Below are 24,579 nucleotides of genomic sequence, written 5' to 3' on the forward strand. Positions count from 1 at the left end.
GATTTTGTGTTCAGGGTCAAGAACTCAAACTTATTAGTATATTTGCCCATCCTTACTGCTGTATGAGAAAGCATTCCTTGCATGGCCAGCCGCACGAAAACATGCAATGAAGATAAGTATGGTATTCAACACCAACAAAAAAATACTGCAGAATTTTTCTAATCCTCACTACTGCAACAGAAGGCACTGTTGACACTGCCAGCTTCCAAAACATACGCAATGGAGGCAGACTGCAACATTCAGCGACAAGAGCTGCAATAAAAGGCAGGTTGAACTCTAAGGTGGGGTGTGGTCATGCATGGCAGCATTGTACGACGCAGTACGAAGCAGTAACTGGAAGTAGCCGCCTGTCTGACACGGGTATTTCCGCTTTATTAACTTTTCCGCTGACGAACACCAACATAGGGCACCCTAAACCGGCAAGCAGCCAAGCGCCACTCGCGCGGGGGCCTGCGCCCATGCGGTAGCACGCTCCTTCGTTGGCTTTGAAACGCGCGCGCAATCGGCGCGGCGGCGAAATGTAAACAGAAGCCCGCCGGAGTAAGATGGCGCCGAGCTTGTTTCCGGCTTCACAAAATGTCACTTGACGGCCTCTCCTCTTTTTTTTCCTTCCTCCATGCCCGGCATGCTGCCCGGTTTTCCAAGCTTTCGTTCGCAGCGCCGCCAGAAACAGATGGTTGTGAGTAGTCGCATTTTTTCACCTCAATCATTCCAATTTGCTGACTTTGTAATTGAAACGAAATATTTTGTCGTTTAATGCAACAAGTTTGTGGCCAAAAGGGCTTTATCAATTCTTTTTCTAACGCGTGTAAAGTTAGGCGACATTAGCGCCATCTTTCCGTTCGCTGGCGGCGGATTGCGAGTCTCATGTTGGCCGCGCGCTACACTATCTCTTTTTAGGACGCTGAAACGACTCTTTGTTGACGGGGTGCGACGGTTGTGATGTTGTGGGTGCGTTTCTTCAGTTTGTTTATGTTAAATGTGCGGCCTCGTTAGTGTTGTGGTAGTGTGACTGAACTCGGAAGGTGACAGATGGCTCCAGTGCTGCGGAAGACGTTCTTACGCGCACGCAGTGCTCAAAAACTGCTCTGACGTACTGCACGCAACCACGCCGAGAGCGGCCGGCGCCCGATGCCCGATAGAAGAAACGGCTTGCCGTGAACGTTGACAAATGTAAGTACAGAACTGGAAAATGACTTCTGCGATGTGTCGGGGGTATGATTGAGGGCTGCGAATGCATTTGGGTTGGTCTTCACGTCTTGTTCGCAGTGAGGTGCAAAATGCGGGCACCACGCGATCGTTTGCAGAGAGAAGGTGTTCTGACACGCTCGCTTGCCAACTATGCAACTTTTAACCCGCCGCCTCACGCTCTTTGTGTCAGCTCCTCGGCGCAGGAGTTATGTGATAGAATTTGGTTGCACGCCGAGAACTATGGGGTGCTGATTGATTCGTTATTCCGACTGAACAGGAGCAGCGCGTGAAAAGGAGACCATAAGAACGAAAAGTGCTTCTAGCGGCGTGCGTCTTTTGATTCTGCTGCCTGAGTGTTTACTGGATAAGGAGCATTGGCCGTTCTACGTCGCATTCACATCAAGTGTTGTGTTTCTTGATAGTTCTTGTCAACGAAACGACGATTAAAAATAGCAGAACCATTCCATTGCAGTGCAGCTGAGGTAATCGCACAATGGAAGGTTTGTTGTCATTTTATTTTTTACGTTCACTACATTTATGTCATTCCCCCATTTTCAGTCTGAAGCGATAAAAGTATAACGTGATTCGCGAATAATAGCTTTAAGAAAAGTATGACAAGCTTTGTAAACCATTTTTTTGCTAACTATTGGAGGCATAGGTAATTAATCATTAGCCTCCACTCATGAACACATTGGACTGAACAGCTAGAGATTGTAATGGGATGTGGCTTCTGTGATGATGTTTATGAAAGCATGGCTCTAATGCAGCCTTTCTTCAAATGCACCCGCAGTCAAGCCCTGTACAGCTGCTCCACCGGTATCATCACGCTACTTTTGCACCAGCTTTCATCTGTCATCGAGCCAATGCTACCTCAACCAGAGGCAAATGACATCAAGACCTGCTGGTTCAGCCTATCAGCCATTGACACTGGATATCAAGCATGTGCCACTTGTGAAAGGAAAGGTAGACAAGTGGGTATATTTTCCTTGTCTTTTATAGCCTGCCAAAAATCATCTGGTCCAGGCTCCCTCTCTCTTTCGTTTTTTTTTCTTTTAAAAGAGGACCAAGAGAAAGGGAAAAGATATTGCGGGCATCATGAAAGCACTCCCCTAGTCAAGTGCATTGTCTTATAGTGTGAAATGCTTTTTATAGTTTTTTCCCTCATGGCTCTCGTGCTTGGAAATCTTGACCACAGTATAGACCAAATTAAAACAATTATCTGCTTCATGACCATTATACAGCAGTCTAAAAGCAGCAAATAAATTTTATAGGTTTACTTCAGCAGTACCTACCTCTTACAAGGTATGGCATGTTTGAAGAGAACCAGTGATGTTATAAGCATGGCCTAACGGGCAATGCATAATTGAATATTGGCGTTCAAGTGGAGCACTCTGCTTTAGAAGCATATTTGTTGCTAGCATCAATAATTGATACCTTACCAGGTTATCCTTGCATTACATGAAACCCTGTAAAGCTTATATTTTAGCTCTACAGAAGAAAGGTGCTTATTCGATGTCATGAGCATTGCTGAGGTTTTCTTTCACACTCCCTTTGTCACAACTGACTGCACTGTACAGTTGAAATGCATTTGGAATTGAGTACTGGTGCACTGTTATTTTTATTCATGCCGACGTTCAGTTACTGATTGCATTACACTAGCTTAGCCTAAGTCAACAAATATTGCTGTGACCTTAACAAGACTACTGGCTTTACTTGAACCGATGCATTTGATGTTGCCTTTCTCCCGTGCCATCAAGGTTTGTAATAAGCTGTGTAAATAACTTATTCATACTTAGCAGCGCAAAAAAACGAGGACCAATGCGAACGAGGAGACACAACACAAGTGCAGACTATCAACTGAATTTTAATTCAGGAAAGGGAAGCTTTTTAAAGGCGTTATAAAATACAAAATTGAAACACAACAACCACTACCACGCGTGCAAGGAAAGCATGACATATCATTCCTGCGTGAAAACGAACATAACAACAGGATAACAAGTGTAATCACATCAAGCCAACCCTCCGTACTGTCTGTTCATACTCGAACCTGCGCAGAAAAGGAACCTCCTGTTCCTGCAGGCTGACCGATGGTGATGCGGCACACGCGTCTCCTTCTTTTCTAATCAAGTAAGCATCCATCAGTTCCCGGCAAACCTTATCTCTGTGCCTGAACAAGATGTTCGTCCTGTCAAGGTGGGGAAAGCAGTTTTTGCAACCCCTGCAGTGCAAGGAGAGGTTGGAAGACACAGCACCTTTCAATGATCTCCGGTGTTCCGCTAAACGCTCATTGATACACCGACCGGTCTGGCCGATGTAATTCCTACCACAGGAAAGCGGAATGCGATATACAACACCTGTGTCACAATCAGTGATCCTTTTTCTGTGGGCTATCGTACAACTGTCCCTCCGGCGGACACCACCATGCTAAGCTTTTTTCGCACAGCACTGCACACACCAGCAAGCTTATTCCTCGCGGTGTAAACAACGTTTACCCCATACCTTGCCCCCACTTTTTTTAGGCGATGTGAAATACCGTGGACATAGGGAATTCCTACCGATCGTTTTTTCCTCGCATCCTCTGTCACGATGACCTCTGGCCTACCGGTCCTGGCCAAGATCCTTTCCGTGACTCTAGCCAGAGTGTGATCAGGAAAACCTGCTTCCTTAAGCTGGCGTATTTGTGCCAGGAAGCTTGATTCAACCTTGTGGCGGCAAGATGTTTGAGAAGGAGGCTTTTAGGCAAGAACTAGCTATGCCGGCCTTTACCAACTTCGAATGACCCGACCTGTGGTTGAGGAGGGGCTTTTCCGTCCTTGGGCGATACTCCTAGCACACCCCCCTCGCATGGCAACCGATCCTCAGGTCTAGGAACTGGATGGAGCCTGTCTGCGGTAATTTACAGGTGAACTTCTGACCGTCGCCCCTTTCCTTGAATACCTTGACGACGTACGGGATAACCCTGGGGGAACTATCTTTTAGGAGGATCAAAAAGTCATCAACATACCGGAAGATCTTTTCAGCAAGATCAGCAAGGTCTTCAGCTAATTTAACATCCATCCTGCTTAGGAATATGTCACTCAAAACAGGTGCGACACAGGATCCGATGCAGACGCCAGACCTCTGGACGTACGCTTTCCCTCCCCACCCGACGAAGGTCGAGTCGAGGTAAAACAATAGGTGACAGAGGATGCGAGGAAAAAACGATCGGTAGGAATTCCCTATGTCCACGGTATTTCACATCGCCTGAAAAAAGTGGGGGCGAGGTATGGGGTAAACGTTGTTTACACCGCGAGGAATAAGCTTGCTGGTGTGTGCAGTGCTGTGCGAAAAAAGCTTGAGCATGGTGGTGTCCGCCGGAGGGACAGTTGTACGATAGCCCACAGAAAAAGGGTCACTGATTGTGACACAGGTGTTGTATATCGCATTCCGCTTTCCTGTGGTAGGAATTACATCGGCCAGACCGGTCGGTGTATCAATGAGCGTTTAGCGGAACACCGGAGATCATTGAAAGGTGCTGTGTCTTCCAACCTCTCCTTGCACTGCAGGGGTTGCAAAATCTGCTTTCCCCACCTTGATAGGACGAACATCTTGTTCAGGCACAGAGATAAGGTTTGCCGGGAACTGATGGAAGCTTACTTGATTAAAAAAGAAGGAGACGTGTGTGCCGCATCACCGTCGGTCAGCCTGCAGGAACAGGAGGTTCGTTTTCTGCGCAAGTTCTTGAGTATGAGCAGACAGTACGGGGGGTTGGCTTGATGTGATTACACTTGTTATGCTGTTGTTATGTTCGTTTTCACGCAGGAATGATATGTCATGCTTTCCTTGCACGCGGGGTAGTGGTTATTGTGTTTGAATTTTGTATTTTCTAACGCCTTTAAAAAGCTTCCCTTTCCTGAATAAAAATTCAGTTGATAGTCTGCGCTTGTGTTGTGTCTCCTCGTTCGCTTTGGTCCTCGTTTTTTTTGCGCTGCTAAGTATGAATCCACACCAACTAGCCCAATTTTCTGTACTTGGTAAATAACTTAATTTACTTTCTCGAGGTATTTATTGCTGCAATTAGTGACAGGTAATTTCATAAAGAACAACCTAAGTGCACATTTTTATCTTCTTTGGAACACTTGTTTGCTTGTTTCCCTTGTATTCTTAACTTAAACAGATGTGAGCAGGCCTCAGCACTGGAGGGATGTGCTGCGGGACAAATAAAAAACTAGCAGTCCAGCTGCTCCCTTAGGGGCACGTTTCTGAGGCTTTTATCGCTTGTAGTTCTATGCAGCTTTACTAACAAGTATTGTATCTGACACAGTGTGTGCCTTAATATTTTGATTCATTTTCTTTAGAGTGTGCCACTCTTGCCCTGACGCACTTGCTCACCTTTGTACTCTTTGTTCATACATTTTCCCCTAACACCTGGTATAGCTCCAAATGATACATTATCTACAGCAACATGTGCATTATATTGCAATGTTTTTGTGCCATCACTTTTGAAAACAAAAGCTGCCTGAATTTTTGTGCAGACAAATCAGAAACACAAACTAATTTTCATATTTGATGGCCTGCATGTTATCTTCATATGACTGGAATGGCTAAATATCTCTTCGTGGTAGCCTAATGAGGTGTAACACGTTAATGTCAGTTCCTGTGAATATCATTCAGTCTTCGAATGTGGGGGCAGAATTGAACACAACAGCATGTTATAGCTTTTTCTTGTTCAAGTAAGCATTGCATTTAGTTCTAGTCTTGTGACTGCTGCTTATGCTATTACTCAGCAGCCTTATCAAACTCACTCGGAGTGCTGCATTTTAGTGCACATTTAACTGATTGTTGCTTCTCCGTGTTTGATTCTATTAGAAGTTACTATAACTGTATACTTTGAATGTTTTCTTGTGCAGTTCTCTTGCTGCTGCATTCTGCCATGGAGGAGGCTACCTGTTCGTGCACACGTCTCATCACTAGGACGCTACCTCTTCCGCTGGTGATGCAGACAAGTAACGACAGGGTTAATTGGAGAGGCATGGGAGAGGCCTTTGCCCTGCAGTGTGCATAGTCAGGCTGATGATGATGATGAACAACAAGCAGGCTGCCTGATATTGAGGACAAGTGTCAGGATAGTGCACCAACAAAGTCGCTTAAGCATTTCTGCGCTGATGCATTTTTATTAAAATCAGCTCATAGCTTAATATCTACATCCATGGGGACATTTAGCATATGTTTGGCATCTGTTTGACTTCTAATTCGCTAGTGTTTGCAGCCTTTAATGTTGGTCTTAAGGCAGTGTAAGCATTGTTTCACTGTGTGGGATTTTTTAGCTGTTTTGGAGAGATGTGTGTGTATGCATGCAGTTGTTTTCCACGGGTTTGTTAAGTGGCTCATGGAACCTTCATGTTACAGAAGAAATTATTTCATTTCTGTGTTGTACAGGAAAGTGAGCAGTATTTATATGCACCAGGTGTTTCAGGGAAGAATAAGTAGTTTTCAAAAATATGGCTTTTGCTGCATAATATTACCAATGTTACCAGACACCAGAAAGCCGGTGAGGTGTATTTAGTAAGCTGGTTAACTAATTTCTGATAATTAACTTTTTAACTAACACAGGTTTGCAACTGGTTGCAGTTAGAGACTTTTAGCCAGTTGTTCGTAGTAGCCATATCAGTTTCTGGAATGTACAAAACATGATTACTTTCGCCGCTGTGGCTCGACAAAATTTGGCTGCATCGTGCGAAAATACATGCGCTTTTGAAAGCACACAGGGAAAGAAACCCCTCCAGTGCATGTAACTGCTACAAATCTCTAATGGCAACTAGACGCCTAACTCTGATAGTGAAGGAATGCAGTAAGAAACACACATAACACCAAGACACACACACAGAGGACACCCGCTAGACTTCAACTATCTTTACTGGACACTTGTACAACATAAATATGTATCACTGAGCACACGCAGGTGCCTCGTCATCCGCAACAGGTCTAACTACGCCCTGCCCTCTCCTGCAATGCATACGGTTGCGCCGGTAAACAATCTCTTTTTCTGCCAACGCCACGGAGGGAGTGCTTACACATGTCACCCGCCTCTTGAATAAGAAAGACTTCGATAATTTCTCTTTCTTTTTTCTCGGCTCCCAGGCCTTTCGTATTCAAGAGGCGTGTGACATGTGTGTAAGCACTCCCTCCCTGGCGTTGGCAGAAAAAGGGATTGTTTATCGGCGCAACCGTATGCCTTGGAGGAGAGGGGAGGGCGTAGTTAGACCTGATGCCGATGACAAGGCACCTGCGTGTGCTCAGTGATACATATTTATGTCGTACAAGTGTCCAGTAAAGATAGTTGAAGTCTAGCGGGTGTCCTGTGTGTGTGTGTCTTGGTGTTCCGTGTGTTCTTACCGCTAAGAGTATGATTCCTTCAAGCCGTTACCAACTAGCCCAACTTAATGTTTTAACGAAGTTTCTGATAGTGAAAAGGCTCCTTAATAAAAATTAGCTAACCAGCTTACTACATAAGACTGCACAAGTTGTCTGGTGCCTGCCAACACTGGTAATACTATGCTGAAAAAGCCATACATTCATCTCAAAATACCTGTTTTTTGAAAATTACTTAGTCTTCCCTGAAACACCTCGTATATATGTAAGAAAAACCTAACGGGATTTAATTGACGACATTTTGGTTGGAGGGCCAGCCGTTTTCAAGTGTACTACAGCATTTGAAGCACACAGCTTTTGTTTCGAATGCTATACTATACTCGAAAAAGGCTGGTCCTCCAGCCGAAACATCGTGAATTAAAACCTGTTATGTTTTTCAATTGCTGTGTGTCAGTCATTGTTTCTAAGAGGGAACTGAGGGGAAGTGTGCCGAAGGCAATATTCTGTTCCTCTATTGTTCTCCATAAAATATTTTGATGCATCATGCATGTGTTGTAGCGTGTATGTACACTTGTGCACAATAAATGTAGTAATTTGCATTTTGCTTCTATTATTCTTTAAGCACTCCAAGATAGTGTTCACAAAATGATTTTGAAGTGATAAAACTATGTTGGTAAAAGTGTTGTACTGTGAAGTTAACATACACTTTTCCAAACGTTGATGTAGGAATTATACTTTCTTCGTAATTGAGTCTTTTCAATAACGGTGGCCAATTGTTGGAAGACCGTTGATAGGGTGTTGGTAGACATTGTCGGTATGTGGTTGATAAGAAGTGTAAAGACTTTCTATGTACTTGAGTCTTTTGGATAACGGTGGCCAATTGTCGGAAGACCATTAATAGGGTGTTGGTAGACATTGTCGGTATGTGGTTGATAAGAAGTGTAGACTTTCTATGTACTTGAGTCTTTTGGATAACGGTGGCCAATTGTCGGAAGACCGTTAATAGGGTGTTGGTAGACATTGTCGGTAAGGGGTCAGTAGGAAGTGTATACAAACTCGATAAGGGGATGATAGGAAGTATAAAGACTTTCTATGTACTTGAGTCTTTTGGATATCGGTGGCCAATTGTCGGAAGACGGTTGATAGGTTGTTACTACAATGTACAAAGGCGTTTAAAAGACTTTCTATTCAATGTTGATAGGTTCTATTAACAATTGTCGAAAAACTTTCTAAAGAATGTTACTAAAAATTTTTGTAAGGGTATTGATAGTAGCAATATTGATATTATGCATTTGTTGGCAAGCGACATAACCAAAACATTTGCGATACCTGATTGGTTTGACGGTCTCATGAGGCTTAATGTCCGAAAGAGACTAAAGCTATGAGGGATACCGTAGTAGAGGACTCCGGATAAATTTCGACCAGCTGTGGTTCTTTAATGTGCAGCGGGACAGTTCGGGAAAATACCTGGAACAGCATCCGATGAAAGGACAAGCAGCACAAGTTGTGCTCGCTTACCGGACACTATCGTGCTCTGCAGACGTCATCTTGCCGACGTAACCGCTTCAGCAATGGTTTTCGCACGCACGCTTCGCAACTAGGACATTCTCACGCTAACATTTTATCCACAAACTTTACGTAGGGAATGTCCGCAGAGCTCGGTGACGCGTAGGCTGCGAAAACGGGCAAGTCCTGTCAGTAACTCATACCATCACCCCCATACCACACACTCTGAAAACCAAGTTTAGGATGCAGTGGGTACGCGTGGTTGATTTTATAGTATCGATAGTACTATATATAACAAGTAGTACCGATACGCCTATCGATAACACTATCAATAGAACTATCGATAGTACTATCGATAGTACCATCAAAAGAACTATCCATAGTCTTTTTTACCATCGATAGTTTATAGTGACTCAACTATCGATAGTCTCGATAGTACTATCGATAGTTTTGCATCGCTATGTAGTCCCTTCTTGCTATGTCCGGCAGCTGCTTTCTCTTTCCTATCCTCTCTGGTAGCTGCTCTCGGTGGCATCGCCTAAACATTGCTCAAGCAGCCGCCGTGTCTCTTCCGGCCGCACTGTTCGTATCGGCCGGCACACCCAAAATGACGCGGTCGCAGGGAAGAGAAGTGGAGGCTCCCGCACCCCTCGCGACAATCCGCGCCGCTGCCGCCAGCCGTCGGTTGTGCGTGAAGGGGGGTACCAAGTGTTGCGGTACGAACCCCGAACGAAGTGGTCCTGCATCTCCTCTCCCACTAAAAAAGGGAGTCGCTATGTGAAACTCAGGCTTTCAGCCTCCCGCGACGAAGGGAGGGAGAAAGAGGGGGTTGTAAATCATCGTCGAGGCAACTCAGAAACAATGAAAACAATACGTCGGAAACAAAGAGCGCTGGTGGTCCCGTTGTTATTTGAGACTGCAAGTGCGCTGTTTTGCAACCTGGGTAAGACGCTGACGAGTTAAAAAAAATATTCAGGGGTTATATGGTCTCGAATGAAACAAAAGTGAACAAAAGAAAAATTGTCTATTAATGATCCCCAAGGGGTCGTAATTAATGCGGAGTCCTCGAATACGTAACTGTCTTTTCCTTTCTTCTTTCACTTCCTCCTTTACCTCATCCCTTACAGCGCAGCACGGGTCTCCATCGAGATACTTCAGGCAGTTACTGCTCCATTTCCTTTCCTCCTAACCAATGTTCAGTTTCGAAGATTGTCCATTGGCATACCATAAGTAAGGGCCATGAGTCAGGCCAGTCCTAAACCTGTAAACCTCCCAAAGAAGACGAAAACCCACACTAATGGGACTGGGCGGGCGCCAGTACTTTCACTCTGTTGTTTAATCGGAGGTAGTGCTATTGCAATGGCACCCTTTTTTTCCCGCGCACTCAGAGCCAAAGCAGACCTCTGCCGGCGTACGTCCCCAGCGCAAGTGTGAACGCCTTTGTAGCAGAAACATTCGGACACTGAAGTAAGTTACGTAGCACAAGCTGAGGCCTCTGTAATTATGAGAGAAAATGCACGAGATAAACGCGTGAAGACGAGAGTGGAACGCGTGTTAAACACTTGCAGGTCACATACACGACACGTGGTGAGGCCAAGAATAGCGTTTCTGTCCACGACGTCACTGCAGCCCCGGTCTCTTAGTCACTTCCTTTATATGGGGGGGGGACGTATGTCTTTGCGGATCGTACTGGGTACGCGCCGCGTAACACCCGTTCATTATCAATTGGAGAGGCTTGACCAAATTTGTTCACAGTTATGCCAGTTCGTCGAAAAGCATCTAACGGTGTGTTGTACCAGCCGCAGACTACATTGCCGCATTTGCTTGCAATTGACTCAAAAGCAGCGACTAAGGGCAGTGACGTTCGCCCAGTTATCGCGCAGTTGCATATCCAGTTCGAAACGGCAGCTGCGTATCGTTGTAGATTCGATGAAAACAATACCATTCGGTTAGATTTCGGTAGTCGTGAAATTATACTAAATCAAGTAATCGCGACAGTATTTCGCAATTCAACTATTTTCGTGCGTTAACAACTTCAGAGTAACTTAGAAATAGGTACATAAAAAAATTAGCTGTGGCTTAACTCATGTTAAACCTGGAGTGATGCGATATCTGCAGCTGAATGAGTGTAACTCGCTCAGTCCAGTTGCAAAGCCAGTCTTTCGCCGCTGCGTTTCTCGGGGCGTTCCTTCTTTATCTTTGTCCCTGGGCATGGGTTCGCTCTCTCCCTCTCTTCCCTTTACCACTCCTCCCCCACTCAATTTCGCCGCAGTGCCGGGCCGCCGGAATCCGCTCCGCAAGACGTGACCAGCCACGGCGCCACCACGATGGAGGCTGGAAATGCTAGCTTAATGCAAGCGCGCGGCGAGCACTCCAGCTGCGTGCTCTGACGTCACGCCGCGCATGCGCACAGCAGACGAGGCGGGCGGCGTCTGCTCCACCGTCGGGGCAGTGGCGAGGCGTCCTGAGCGCACAGCAGCAAGTGCTATGACGTCACTCCGCGCATAGGCACTGCTGGTGGAGTGGTGGTGCCATGGCTGAACGCCCAGCCACGCTGACCTCGCGTAGCGGCTGGCGTAGTGTTGCTATCGCTACAAAATTAATTTTTTGACTTTACCGAGGACATAGTGGCCTCAACGTCATCTTTTATCCCGGAAACTGGAGGTTAAAACTGCCATTACGCCGGGTACCCACCAATTTTACAACGGGTGCAAGCTTTTCCCTTGAATGATGCTCTGACTAACTGGTGTGATATGCTTGGGAAATGGTATGTGACCCCACCTCACACACATCAACAACAAGCTAGCTATGGTGCACTTTGTACAAGCTCCTCCTGCGTCATTCAGTTCAAACCGTTTTGAAATTAAAGGGGTCACTTAAGCTTCGCTTTAATTGCATGTCGCGAACTAATGCTAATGCGAATATATGCAGAATTGGCCGTACTCTTTTTAACACTCATAGACACCTGAGTACTCACATACCTCTCCTGGCGCTGCGGAGTACAGCGGTTAAGCGATGTGCAACTGCCCCACGATGGCAGGTCCTGCCACCGGAGGGACTTGTGGGATCCAGGTTCCTCTTTCTAGCAACACCTTACGACCAATCATTAATTTATCTGCCACCTGCCATGGTGGGCGGTTTGCTCACAATCTGGTGGGCAGGTTGTTATGACGCCCCATGGTAATAGTACCTAGCTGGCGCGCCTTCCTCCTAAGTTGCTTCTCTGTAAATTTTTTCGGGCATTTTTCGCCCTCTGTCAACGACGCCGATGGCGCAGGCTTTTTCGCGACACGAGCTCACTGAGGCTATCGCGTCGCACTTTGTGTTTTTCTATAGCACAGCGCCCATGATGAGGCTGCACTGCTAAAGCGCCTACAGAAGATTCAATAGTTAAAAGGTGCGATCAGAAACCGCTATTTCGCTCCGGTCGCAAATTATCTACCGGGAGACGAATGTCCACAAGGTGGGCTAGGAGTGTGTTCTCATCTCTCCAGCAACTGGCAAGTACTTGTGCCAGAAAACATTTATTTTTACTCATTGTGTGGCAGTGATGTGACGCGAGCAGAAAAATAATGGGACGTCCGGCACTTAAATCACTACACCGACACATTGACCGCAGACAGCTTGACCTGAGGCACATAAATAAGTACTAAGTCTGTGTACTAATCACGTAGTACACCGTTGGATACTCTATAATAATTTTTAGACAGTCCATAGACAGCATGAAGAGAGTCTATGGAGTATGTAGTGGTATTTCGATAAGGAAAGCGAGCCGCAGATATGAGCAAATCACAGTTTCCGACTTAAGAACGCCACTTCACACAAGCGCAGTTGATTAGAAACATTGCAAACAGCGGCACCTAGAAGCCAAACTTGGGCTGATAGACTGGAATCTCATGCTTTTTTTGCTAACACACCAGAAATGATAGAGATATTGTCATGCGCTACGCATGGGCCCTGCGGAACAACGAACAAGTGCGCTTGCAGGAAAAAAAAGAGGAAGTTCGGTATCTTGCCGCTGACGCGCCCGACTCGGGTCGACCTGCCTATGTAAATAACCTTTGTAAGTAGAACCTGTAACAGTGTGGTGCAGGTGCTGGGTCGATCACCACGGACACGTCTCGAAACCGCTGCCGCCGAAGAATTGCCGGATTGGCACCGTTTCCCGTCCAAATCACCAAAGAAGCCGCCGCACGTCCGACCGGAGCAGCAGCGCCCGCTTGGCAGCACTACCGTGAGCCGTGGACGTTTTCCTGGGAAGGCTGGCGAAGATGTGGATGATTGGATCACCAATTACCCGCGGGTGAGCAAATACAACCGTTGGGAAGCCACTCTGCAGCTGGCCAATGTCGTTTTTTTTCTTGATGGACAGCTGCTTCGTGGATACCGTTGCGAAACGAAAATGCGCTGAGCAGTCTTTTCTTCAGAGAGCGCAAGTGGCTGGATAGACCTGCACGACGTACATAGAAGAGGTATTGCAGCTGTGCAAAGTCGTTAATCCCATTATGTCCGACGAAGATCGCGTTAGCCATCTCCTCAAGGGCATCGCAGAGGACGTCTACAGTTTTGTTATTAGTACAGAAAATTCTGGCCACGTGTTCCCAAATGAATTCACAGAGCTTCCTCGTTCTACGCACATCATCCTAAGTATTGACTTCTTGCAGCAGTGGCGCTACCCTCGACTTCCGCAGTGGCGGCATATCATTAAGTCCTGGCCTTCGGTCAGCTCTCATAGAAGATTCACCGTATTTGCCAAAGTGTTTTCTGTCTCCGCAGATACCGTCGTTCCAGCGATGTCTGCCATATTCGTTCCCGTTGTCTCCTCTAGCGCTGTTTCTGACGCCTTCGGTACTGTGGTGGAACCTGGTTCCCTTAACTGCGCAAACAAAAGTGTGCTGGTACCCCGTAGCCTCTTCCGTGTGACCAAGGGCCACGCCACTCTTTGGACTGTCAATCATTCCAACGAACCTGCCGTATTGTCATGTGGTTTAAAACTTCCCGGTTTTGAAGAACGCGTTTCTGTACCAGTTGCCGTGATCACTGAGAACGTGTCTCGTCCAACTAGACTCCGCGATCTGAGCGACTCTCAATTCCTAGCTATGGTCAACAAATGCCTACCCACTAGCGACCGCCAGGTACTAGTGGCCGTTTTTATGAAGCATGCGGACGTGTTTGACTTCGGTCGCGACCAACCACCACCGATTCCATCTTCCCGTGCCCATCACATAATCAATACTGGATCTGCACAACCGATTTGACAGAAGGCATACCGCGAGTCGCCTTCCGAGCGTCACATAATCGATGAACAAGACCGTGACATGTTACGCCGCGGCATTATTCAGGAATCTTCAAGCCCGTGGGCTTCTCCAGTGATCCTCGTCAAAAAAGGCCCAGGCTTAGCCTGGTTAAGCCAAGAATGCGTTGCATATTGCGCGGTCTTTTTTTTTTTGAGGGCGAGGTATTGCTTGGCGGCACTCGATTTTCTCGGCAATAGTTGTACTTGGATTTATTCGGTAAAAATTACGAGGAACTTTAGCGGCTAAAGTGGTGAAAGGCGAAAGCCTGAGTGCTTCGTTCTGCTACGCGATTGTTCAGTGCACATTTTGTTGGTGCATTAATTAACTGCCAATTAATGACGCTTAGGCTTCGCCTTTAGGAGTGGAACGCAACAGCGTGTTGTAGCGCTGCCACGGAGTCGAAGGAACGCCACCACCCGTTCGGCGCGATGCGTTGCCCTTTGAACGCAACGCTTTTTGAGGAAAGGAAATGGCTGTATTCTCTGTCATCTCCGTGGACACCTGAGCCGCACCGTACAGGAAGGGAGGAAGTGTGAGTGAAAGAAGAAAGAGGGGCCCTAATGAAGAAAATGAAAATTGTATTTGAGGAAAGGAAATTACGCAGTAACTGTCTCACATATCTCAGTAGACACTAGTCGAAAATTCTATTTGAGGAAAGCAAGTTGCGCAGTAACTGCCTCACATATTTTGGTGGACACCCGTCAAAATTCTCGCGCGGTGACGTCACGAAAATCTGGACCAATATGAAATGCGGACAAATACGCCTTGCTCGTCGGTAAATTGGATTTTGAGGAAAGGAAATGTGTCCCTCATATTTCGGTGGACACCTAAACCTCGCCGTAACGGGAAGGAAGGCAGATGGGAGTGAACGAAGACACCGTATTCACTAGACGCACCTTTGTTCATTCCAAACCATCGAGCTGGCATGGCAGAGCATTCGAGTTTCCGGCCACCGAGCGTGACGGACGGAGGATCATGAGCTCCGGCGGAGCGGCGATAGCGGCACTTGCTGGCCGCGGAAACAGGTTAGCTACCGACTCAGGTCAGGAATACGAAATTGTTTTGCCTACCCTGCCTACAGGACGTGTTGTTCTTAACACGGTGTTTCTTCACGGCGACGTGCGAGCGAGGCCCTACAAGGTGGAAGATTTTCGGGATGCCCTGGCCAACGCTGGTGCGCTCCCCGACGTCGTGGCGTTGGGGGCGTATCAGATTAACCACGTGTGGGCGGTGACGATGACTTGCTGCCTGCAAAGAGCTACAAGTGAAAGGGCGCCGGTGCATTATTTTCGACCCTGAAGATCAGCAGGTAAAGCTGCGCCTGCATTGGATACAGCACGGTGTGGCGGACGACGACATCCGGACTGCTTTCGCGGCGTTCGGCAACGTGACGGAGGTGACGCGGGAGCGCTGGCGTGTCCAAGGCTTGAAGGAGAAAGGCTCGACCACCAGGACCGTGCTACTGAAGTTGAAGCCGGGAATTAAGGTGGATAATTTGCCACACCAGGTCCGAGTAGCCGGTGAGCTGGCTCTCGTTGTTGTCCCTGGGCGACCGATGCAGTGCCTGCGTTGCCACGGCACGGGACACGTTCGCCGCGACTGCAAGGTGCCCAGGTGTTCCCTGTGCAGGCGCTACGGACACGTGGACGCGGACTGCGTCCGTACCTACGCGTCAGCTACCAGGCTCGGAAAGGCGAACGACACTGCGGAACTCATGGACATCGCCGAGGCGGAGGAAGCAGCCACTGGTACGGACGAGGCGGGCAAGTCGGCTTCCACGCTTGCGACGTCTGGGACTCCCAGTGACGACACCAAAGCGGCCGACGAACCAGAGAGCCAACAGCCGACGGGAGGCTCCCTCGGCGTCTCTAACGAGACGTCAGAGAACGGGGCGTGCCCATCAGAGCCCGTAGTCGTCGAGGGAAAGGACCTGAACGAGGACCACCACGAGAATATCGGCGCCCGCACAACAAGCGTCACGCCCCCCGTTACCACCCCGGCGAAGCGTCCCCATGACCAGGCCAGCCCCAAAGGGGACAAAGTGGTAGCACCCGGCGTCGTGGAGCCCCTGCAAAGACGACTCAAGCCCGGCGTTCGTCGTTACGGCCACGCCCAAACCATGCGGCTGACAAACGGTACTCCTCCGCAGGCAAGGTACTACTTTGAGAAGACTGACCTTCTTGCGCCGGATGATACCGGCGGCAACAGTGGTGTCTAGCTGCGCGCTAGACGTGGAAGGTAAGCACCATGCTGTTGGTTCCTTCCTCTTGCGTAAAAATGGCTCCCGCCTCCGCCTTTAGAGTCGCTACATTGAACGTGAGGGGCCTGGCGGCAAGGAAAAAACAAGGCCAGGTGTACCGACTTATTACGGAGCGCGAGATAGATGTATTGGCCGTGTACGAGACGAAAGTGGACGGCAACGAAGGAACCGACAGCATGGTGCGACGTTTCACGACTAGATTTTATGCTGTCGTCAGTCAAGCAGTGGGAACATCGGCTAGCTGCGTGCTTTTTGTAAAGAAGATGCCGGGGCTAGAGGTGCAGGCTTATTTCTCGTGTGTGTCTGGCCGGTGTATTGCGCTTGATTTTTGTCTGAACGGCACTGAGTGGCGCATTGTTACCTTGTACGCGCCGAATGTGGTTGAGGAAAGGGTTGCCTTTTTCCAAAGTCTCCAAGAGCGCCTTTGCACGGAGAGGCGGCTCATTGTATTAGGCGACTTCAATAGTGTTCTTAATGCGCGCGATAAGTCAAGCATCCGGGGTTTCGAGACAGGAGCACTGAAGTGTTGATGCGAATGATCGAGAACGGAAACCTTGAGGATGTGGCTGAACTTATTGAGGGTGCGCTGACAGTGCAGTTCACTCATTTCCAGGGCTCAAGCCATGCACGGCTGGACCGCATTTACGCATCAGTCGACCTTGCCCCTGATTGCAACCATTATGAACTTGTGGGAGTCTCTTTCTCAGACCACTGTTTAGTTGAGTGCTGCCTGGGAAGTGTGAACCGAAGCAAGGCATTTTCGTGGGAAATGTGGAAGCAAAACAACACGCTTCTTCACGACGAAATATACTGCATAGCAGTAAAGGATGAAATAGGGAAAATAAACCCGCGCAAGAACCTGAAGATTTGGCAACAGTGGGAGCGAAGTAAAGAATCTTTAAAAATCAAAGCAATAGAAAGGGAGACATGCATCCGTTATAAGGAAAAACAAGACGAAGCTGAGCTAAGGGCACTGCTTCAAACGCTGATGAAGCAGGAATGCAAAGAGCCTGGGAAATGGATAGAAGATGTCAGGAAAACAAAACAAAAGATAGAGCTTATGGAAGAACGGCGTTATCGCGGAGCGCTAGTGAGGGCAAGGGCGGAAGACACAGCTGCTGGCGAAGCGCCATCGAAACGTGCTCTTGGTCTAGAAAAAGCGTGCGCTGAAAGAAATCACATCGATAAAATAGAAGGTGGGGGGGGGGGGTATCTTATCGGCAGACACTGACCACATCAAAGAAGCCTTTAATGAATACTACCAGAGGCTTTTTTCATCGACTCCTGTAAACGCAGTAGCCTTTACGCATCAGTTTCTTGGTGCAATGCCACGGCTTGACGAAGAAAGCAAAAAGAGAATGGAACTAGCAATAACTCACAGCGAGGTAGAGCACGCGATAGATCAGTTAAACCTAGGAAAATCACCAGGACCAGAGGGATTCAGTGCGGCATTTTATAAAGAATTTAAGCACGAAATTGTCCCAGTGCTGTGTACAATGTTCAATGAAGCCTATGAAATATACGTATTGCCTCCGTCTTTTGGGACCTCCCATACAGTGCTCATACCTAAAACGGATGATATAGAGAAATTACAATTGGTTACAGCGTATCGACCCATAGCACTCACTAATGTGGACTACAAAATTTTTATGAAGGTATTGGCGCGAAGACTGCAGACAGTGATATCAGATTTTGTTGGACCCCACAAGACATGTGGAATCAAAGGGCGCTCAATTTTTTCCAACATTCACAAAGCGCGCAGTGTGCTTGAAAGCTGTGACGACATCATTGGGCGAGTAGCGATGCTTCAGATTGATCTCGAAAAGGAATTTGATTGTGTTTCCCATGAAATTTTGTCTACCGTTTTAGACCATGTGAACGTCGGTTCAGTTATCCGTAAGGGTGTAGCCCTGGCCTATCGAAACTGCACGACAAGACTGATTGTTAACAAGAGTCTGGGGGCCCCCATTAGCGTGCAGCGTTCGGTGCGTCAGGGCTGCCCCCTCAGCCCTCTCTTGTTTTGTATTTACATCGAAACGCTGTGCATGAAAATCATAGAAAACAATAGTATTAATGGCTTTAGGTTACAAGCAGCTGTAGTTAAGCTGCTGGCCTATGCAGATGACGTTGCAGTATTTACGGTTGATCAGGGGAGCATAGGTGAAGCTGTCGGGTGTGTACGCGCGTTCAGCGAAGTCACAGGTAGCGGGGTTAACTGGTCCAAGTGCCTTGGGCTCTGGCATGGATGGTGGCCATCCCACCCGGACCATTTCGCCAACGTACCGTGGGCGACGACCCCGGGCAAGTATTTTAGGCGTTCAGCTCGATGCTTATCGCGATAGCGAGGAGTATTGGAAAGAGCAAACTAAAGACGCACGTGACCGAGCTGGGAAATGGAAAGCCACCAGCCTGTCAATTTTCGCCAGAGCTACAGTCTGCAATCTTTTTTTTATTAGCAAGCTCTGGTATGTGATGCAGGTTTTGCATTGCTCGCGTGTGAACGTTCAGAAGCTACACAAGATTTTTGCAGTTTTCATATGGGCGTCCGAATGGGAAAGTTGTAGCAGAACGAACCTGTTCCGGCGGGTAAAAGATGGGGGCCTAGGGCTAGGGCACCTGTTTTTAAGGCAGCTGGTGAACCGTTTTTTCTTTTTTCGCGAATTCACAGACCCGTTCTTGCGCAACGTATGCCAAGTGAAGCTGCGGCGATTGCTGCCGGAGTTTGTGGTATCCACAGAAGAGCTCTCTGGTGGAACTTTTGGTTACTACAAAGGGATTGTAGCAAGCGTTCGGTTTCTTTCGGCACGTTTTTCCACCGATTATTTGTGGAAAAGTGAAAGGAAAAAGTTGTACAATGATCTTTGTGATATTGTTTTCCCAGAGCCCATGTACAGGGCCTTGTACAGTGGAGGCCCGCCAGGGGATGTTTTAAAAAGGGTGAAGAAAATGCAGGTGCCACCAGGAGTAAAGACTTTCTTTTTTAAGTTACACACCGGGACGTTACCAGTTAAAAAGTTTCTAGAGGGAAAGGATTTATTTTTACCGTGGGGATCGAACTGCTTAATTTGTAAACAGCCTGAAACAATAGACCATGTTTTTTTGCATTGCTGAGAAGGGGTTTATTTTTGGGACGTGTTACAAAGGACCATAAAGAAAGAGCTATCACTTGACGCGCACGGAATTCGCTATTTAAGCACTGATAATGAGGATGGGGCACCTTTTGATCTCATAATGCTCTTGGGCCTCCACTGTATATGGCGCTCCAGAACGGCAGGCTACCATTGTGACAAAGACGCACGACCGGCCCGAATTTATTTTCGGGAAAGCATGGACTGGTTTCTTGCAATCCAAAAAGCAGCTGCGGAGCCTCCCGAGTGGCTCTCAAGACTAGAGCCGTTGTGTATGTTGCCCGCCTATGTTGGCATCGACGCGGCTGAGCAGGCCTCGTTCGTGAACTGGCCCCTGTGGGACCAAAACCTCTTCATTTGCGGAACCCAAGACACCACCATCGCAAACAAATTGGCCAGGGAATTCATCCTTTCTTCCAGCAAAGGACAGGTTCCCGTGCAAGGGCACGGAAAATTGAGTGGTGAAGTGTGCCGTGGCATTATTGCCGTCAACGAGCGGGAGACCACGGCAACGCTCAAAGGCAAGATTGTGTGGAGGGATGGGGACATTGCCTTCGTCCGAAAACTGGGCAAATCATCGATAGCGCTCATTACTTTCGTGGTTAGAAGAGTGCCGCGCTTCGTCCACTATAACTCGACTATCACACCGGTGCGAGAATACCCTATTGAAAATATTGAGCGTGGATTCTGCGTGCCTATCTTTGCGTGTTTATTGCCACGCACATTGTGACGATTGAGCGAGGTCGCAGAACGCGAGACATATTTCACACAATTTGCGCAAGCCGAGCAAGCTCGCAAACGCGAGACATCTGTCACATAAAGTGCGCAAGCCGCGTAAGGCTCGTACAGCAGGAGACATCCTCGCGTAATATGCGCAAGCCGGGTGGGGCTTCCAGAATGTCCGAGAGCCAAGGGTGAGTCCCAGAATGTTCAAGAGCCTTGTGTGGCTCACAGAGCACTAGACAGTGTCAAATGGAGTTACCATCATGATACCGATAATACCTTGCATGGCTGCAAGGCTCCTACATCACTGCTCAACACGTTACGCCAATGCCCTACCTTAAGGCCTCCTCATCTGTCTGTCACTGCCTCATTCAGCATGCATGTTGTGAGATAACAAGCTTTGCAGCAATGGTGCTTCGTGGGATGGCTCTCATGTGTGTAGCATGCTCGCAAAAGGACATGGATAAGGTCACCTTAACTGGCTTTATTAATGCCACATCCCTCATTATGGGTGCCACACAGTGGCTAAACAATTTCTTCAGCTTCTCCAAGTCCAGCAGGTTGGCATCTTGATCCATGTTCTCACTATGCAGCACCAGCGAAAAGGTAGCAGTATATGCAAAAAAATCAGTTAATTTGTTTTCTGGAAATTCCAGAAAAGGGCACAAGTAGTTCTTCCATTAATGAACTAATGATGATTTCGAAAAGTATCAGGTTTGAAATGCAGACATTGGAAAACCCGACTCAAGCACGCAGGCTGCTCAGCATCAAACCTGCACAAAATCTGATAACCGTGTCACACAGGCATTTTGAAGGCTTTCAAATGGCCATCAACTCAGTGGCACTTGAATGCAGCTAAATGGGCATTTCCAATAGCCACAGAGTCCCTAGAACAGTGTGGACATCTATCAAGATTTTGAAGGCATTTCAGTAGTAGAAATTTGCACTCAGACATGGAGCACTCGCAACTTACACTAAGGAATGAAATCAAAGCAATTTAATCGCTGAAAGAATACTCAACATGAAATGTACAACTTATTTCACTGAAAAAAAAGAAGGCTGGCCACAAAACACTGCAGCAAGCGTATTATCACTGTAGCCAATAGCACAAAAACAATGAATACCACCTTTTCAAAACTGCGTGAGTGCTACAACAGCTTCCCAGCAAAATTATCAACTGTGACAGTGGCGCCACAGCAGTTTGGTGCGAGATGATGAAATATCTCTACCGCGATCAAGTATTCTGTGTAGCAGCGGCATAACTCCCGAGTTGAAGTGCAAATCTCAAAGCTCAATCTCCCACCTTAACTGTTATCTTTAAATACATTTTTAAATTCATTGCAGCGTGCTGCAGAAGTAGGTGGTCAGATCATTCGAGAGGATACCTGCAAGCTATCTCAGGAGACGGAAGATCTGATGAAGAAACGCCAAAGCATGAGGACGTGTAACTTCAGAGATAGAATAGGACTAGGGGAGCTATCGAAGTTATTTATAAGTGCAAGGTAGCCAACATAAAAAAGTTTAACATGGAGAAAACCTAGCATGCTCTAAAGCATGGAGGTAGCCTAAAATCAGTGAAGAGAAAACTAATCACTGGTAAAAGCAGATGTATGCGCTAAAAGACAAAGAGGGCAATGTCATAAGCAATATGGGTAAGATAGTTAAAGTAGCCGAAGAGTTCTACACAAATCTCTACAGTAGTGAATGTAATCAGAACGTTACAGAGACAGGCAGTAGAGCACAGCAATGGGACACCCGCCAGTAACGAGGGAAGAAGTAAAGAAAGCCTCAGGAGCAATCGAAAGGGGTAAAGCAGCTGGTGAGGATCAGGTAACAGCAGATTTGTTGAAGGATGGAGGAGAGATTATGCTAGAGAAACTAGCCACCCTGTACACGCTTGCCTCGTGACCACGAGCGTATCAGGAGCTTGAAAGAATGCGAACATTATTTTAATTCACAAGAAAGAAGATGTCAAGGACTTGAAGATTTACAGACCGATCAGCTTACTATCCATTGTCTACAAGGTATTTACTAAGGTAATCACTAATAGACTCAGGACAACCTTCGAATTCAATCAATCAAATGATCAGGCAGGCTTTCATAAAGGATACTCAACAAGAGACCACATTCATGCAATCAATCAGGTGATAGAGAATTGGGCAGAATACAACCAACCCCAATATATAGCCTTCATTGACTACCAGACAGCAATTGACTCGGTGGAACCACAGCTGTCATGCAGGCATTGTGGAATCAGGGTGTAGAAGAGTGTTATGTGAAAATATTGGAAGATATTTATAACGACTGCACAGCTACCATAGTGCTCCATAAGGTCAGCAATAAAATTCCAATAAGGCAAGGTGTCAGGCAGGGAGACACGATTTCACCAATGCTATTCACCGCCTGTTTACACGAGGTGTTCCGGGGCCTGAAATGGGAACAGTTGGGGATAAGAGTTACTGGAGAATACCTAAGTAAGTTGAGATTCCCTGATGGCATTGCCTGGCTAAGCCACTCAGGATATGATCTGCAAAGCATGATGAATGAGTTAGACAGGCAGAGCAGAATTGTGGGGCTAGAAATGAACACGCAGAAAACCAAAGTAATGCTCAACAGTCTAGCAAGGGAACAGCAGTTCACAATTGGTAGCGAGGTGCTAGAAGTAGTAAGAGGATATGTATACTTAGGGCAGGTAGTGACCGCTGATCCGGATCATGAGAGGGAAATAACTAGAAAAATAAGAACGGGGTGGAGCGCATATGGCAGGTTCTCTCAGATCGTGAAAGCCAGTTGCCAATATCTCCGAAGAGAAAAGTCTAACACAGCTGTATCTTACTGGTACTCACCTATAAGGCAGAAATGTGGAGGCTAACAATGAGGGTTCAGCTTAATTCAAGGACAACGCAGCGAGCTATGGAAAGAAAAATTATAGGTGTAATGTTAAGAGACCGGAAGAGGGTGGAGTGGGTGAGGGAAAAAACGCGGGTTAATGAAATCCTATTTGAAATAAAGAGGAAGAAATGGGCTCGGGCAGGGAATGTAAGGCGAAGGCAAGACAACCGCTGGTACTTGAGGGTAACAGAGTGGATTCCATGAGAAGGTAAATGTAGCAGGGGGCGGCAGAAAATTAGGTGGGCGGATGAGATTAAGAAGTTTGCGGGGATACGGTGGCCACAATTGGCAGAGGACAGGGTTAATTGGAGAGACATGAGAGAGGCTTTTCCCTGCAGTGGGTGTAGTCAGGCTGCTGCTGCTGCTGCTGCTGATGATGATGATGACAGCCTGAGCACAACTACAAAGTAAAACTGTGAACTCGACCCAGCAGCGCTTCACTGTGTTGAAAGAGAACAGGTACAATTGAATTACTGCATTACCGTGTTATTCAATCAATCAATCAATCAATCAATCAATCAATCAATCAATCATTTTATTTCCTTAGAAAAGGAGGAGTACGGGTCTAAAAGCTCGAGCAGCTTGACGAGGTCCCGACCCCTTGTTAGTTGGCATGACAGCAGGATGACGGCCAGTCTTACACAAAAATGAAAAAATATCACAAAGCAACGGGTAATACAGAATAAAACAAGACGGCAATCAATCGGAGAAGCAACAAAAGGTAATACAGATAAATCAACACACATAAGCAACATTAGTGAACAAAATCAGGCGAATAGGAAGGCATGGTTTAGTCTTGCAAATGAAGAAGTTGACAAAAACGTTTAATGCGACAGTTTCGGTTTCTGGAGGGATCAAAATTTTGTCGGTCTAGTAAGTTTAACAGCGAAGGTAATGTATAAGATAGAGATTGTTCATCATAGGAGGTTCTCGGGGTGTGTACAAACCACATTTCTTTATGTCGGGTCTGACGAATATTTGTGTTTTCTTGGAGTTTTGCCAGATGAGTTATGTAATCAATGCCAAACTTTACAAAACCTTTGTAGCACAACATCAACCTGTAATTATAAAAACAAAACACAGGAAGAATTTCATATTTTGGAAAAAGTGGTTTTGTGGAGTATGTATAATGGACATCAGCTATGTAACGTACAGCTCTTTTTTGTAGCAAATGTAGTTTCTGCAAGTTTGTCACGCCAGTTGTGCCCCACACCACAATGCAGTACTGCAT

At 47.0% G+C, this 24,579-nt stretch overlaps 1 long non-coding RNA gene across 1 annotated transcript; it reads left to right on the forward strand.

Moving 5' to 3' along the window:
* Positions 1 to 934: 934 nt before the first annotated feature.
* LOC149361277 (uncharacterized) lies at positions 935 to 7,063 on the forward strand. Its single transcript, XR_016288388.1, has 3 exons — positions 935 to 1,173; positions 1,982 to 2,162; positions 6,081 to 7,063. It is a non-coding gene; the product is annotated as an uncharacterized LOC149361277 (long non-coding RNA).
* The last annotated feature ends 17,516 nt before the right edge of the window (positions 7,064 to 24,579 follow it).

This window comes from Amblyomma mixtum, chromosome 2 (genome assembly GCF_055824585.1).
Source record: "Amblyomma mixtum isolate Tamu chromosome 2, ASM5582458v1, whole genome shotgun sequence".
Classification (NCBI taxonomy): domain Eukaryota; kingdom Metazoa; phylum Arthropoda; class Arachnida; order Ixodida; family Ixodidae; genus Amblyomma; species Amblyomma mixtum.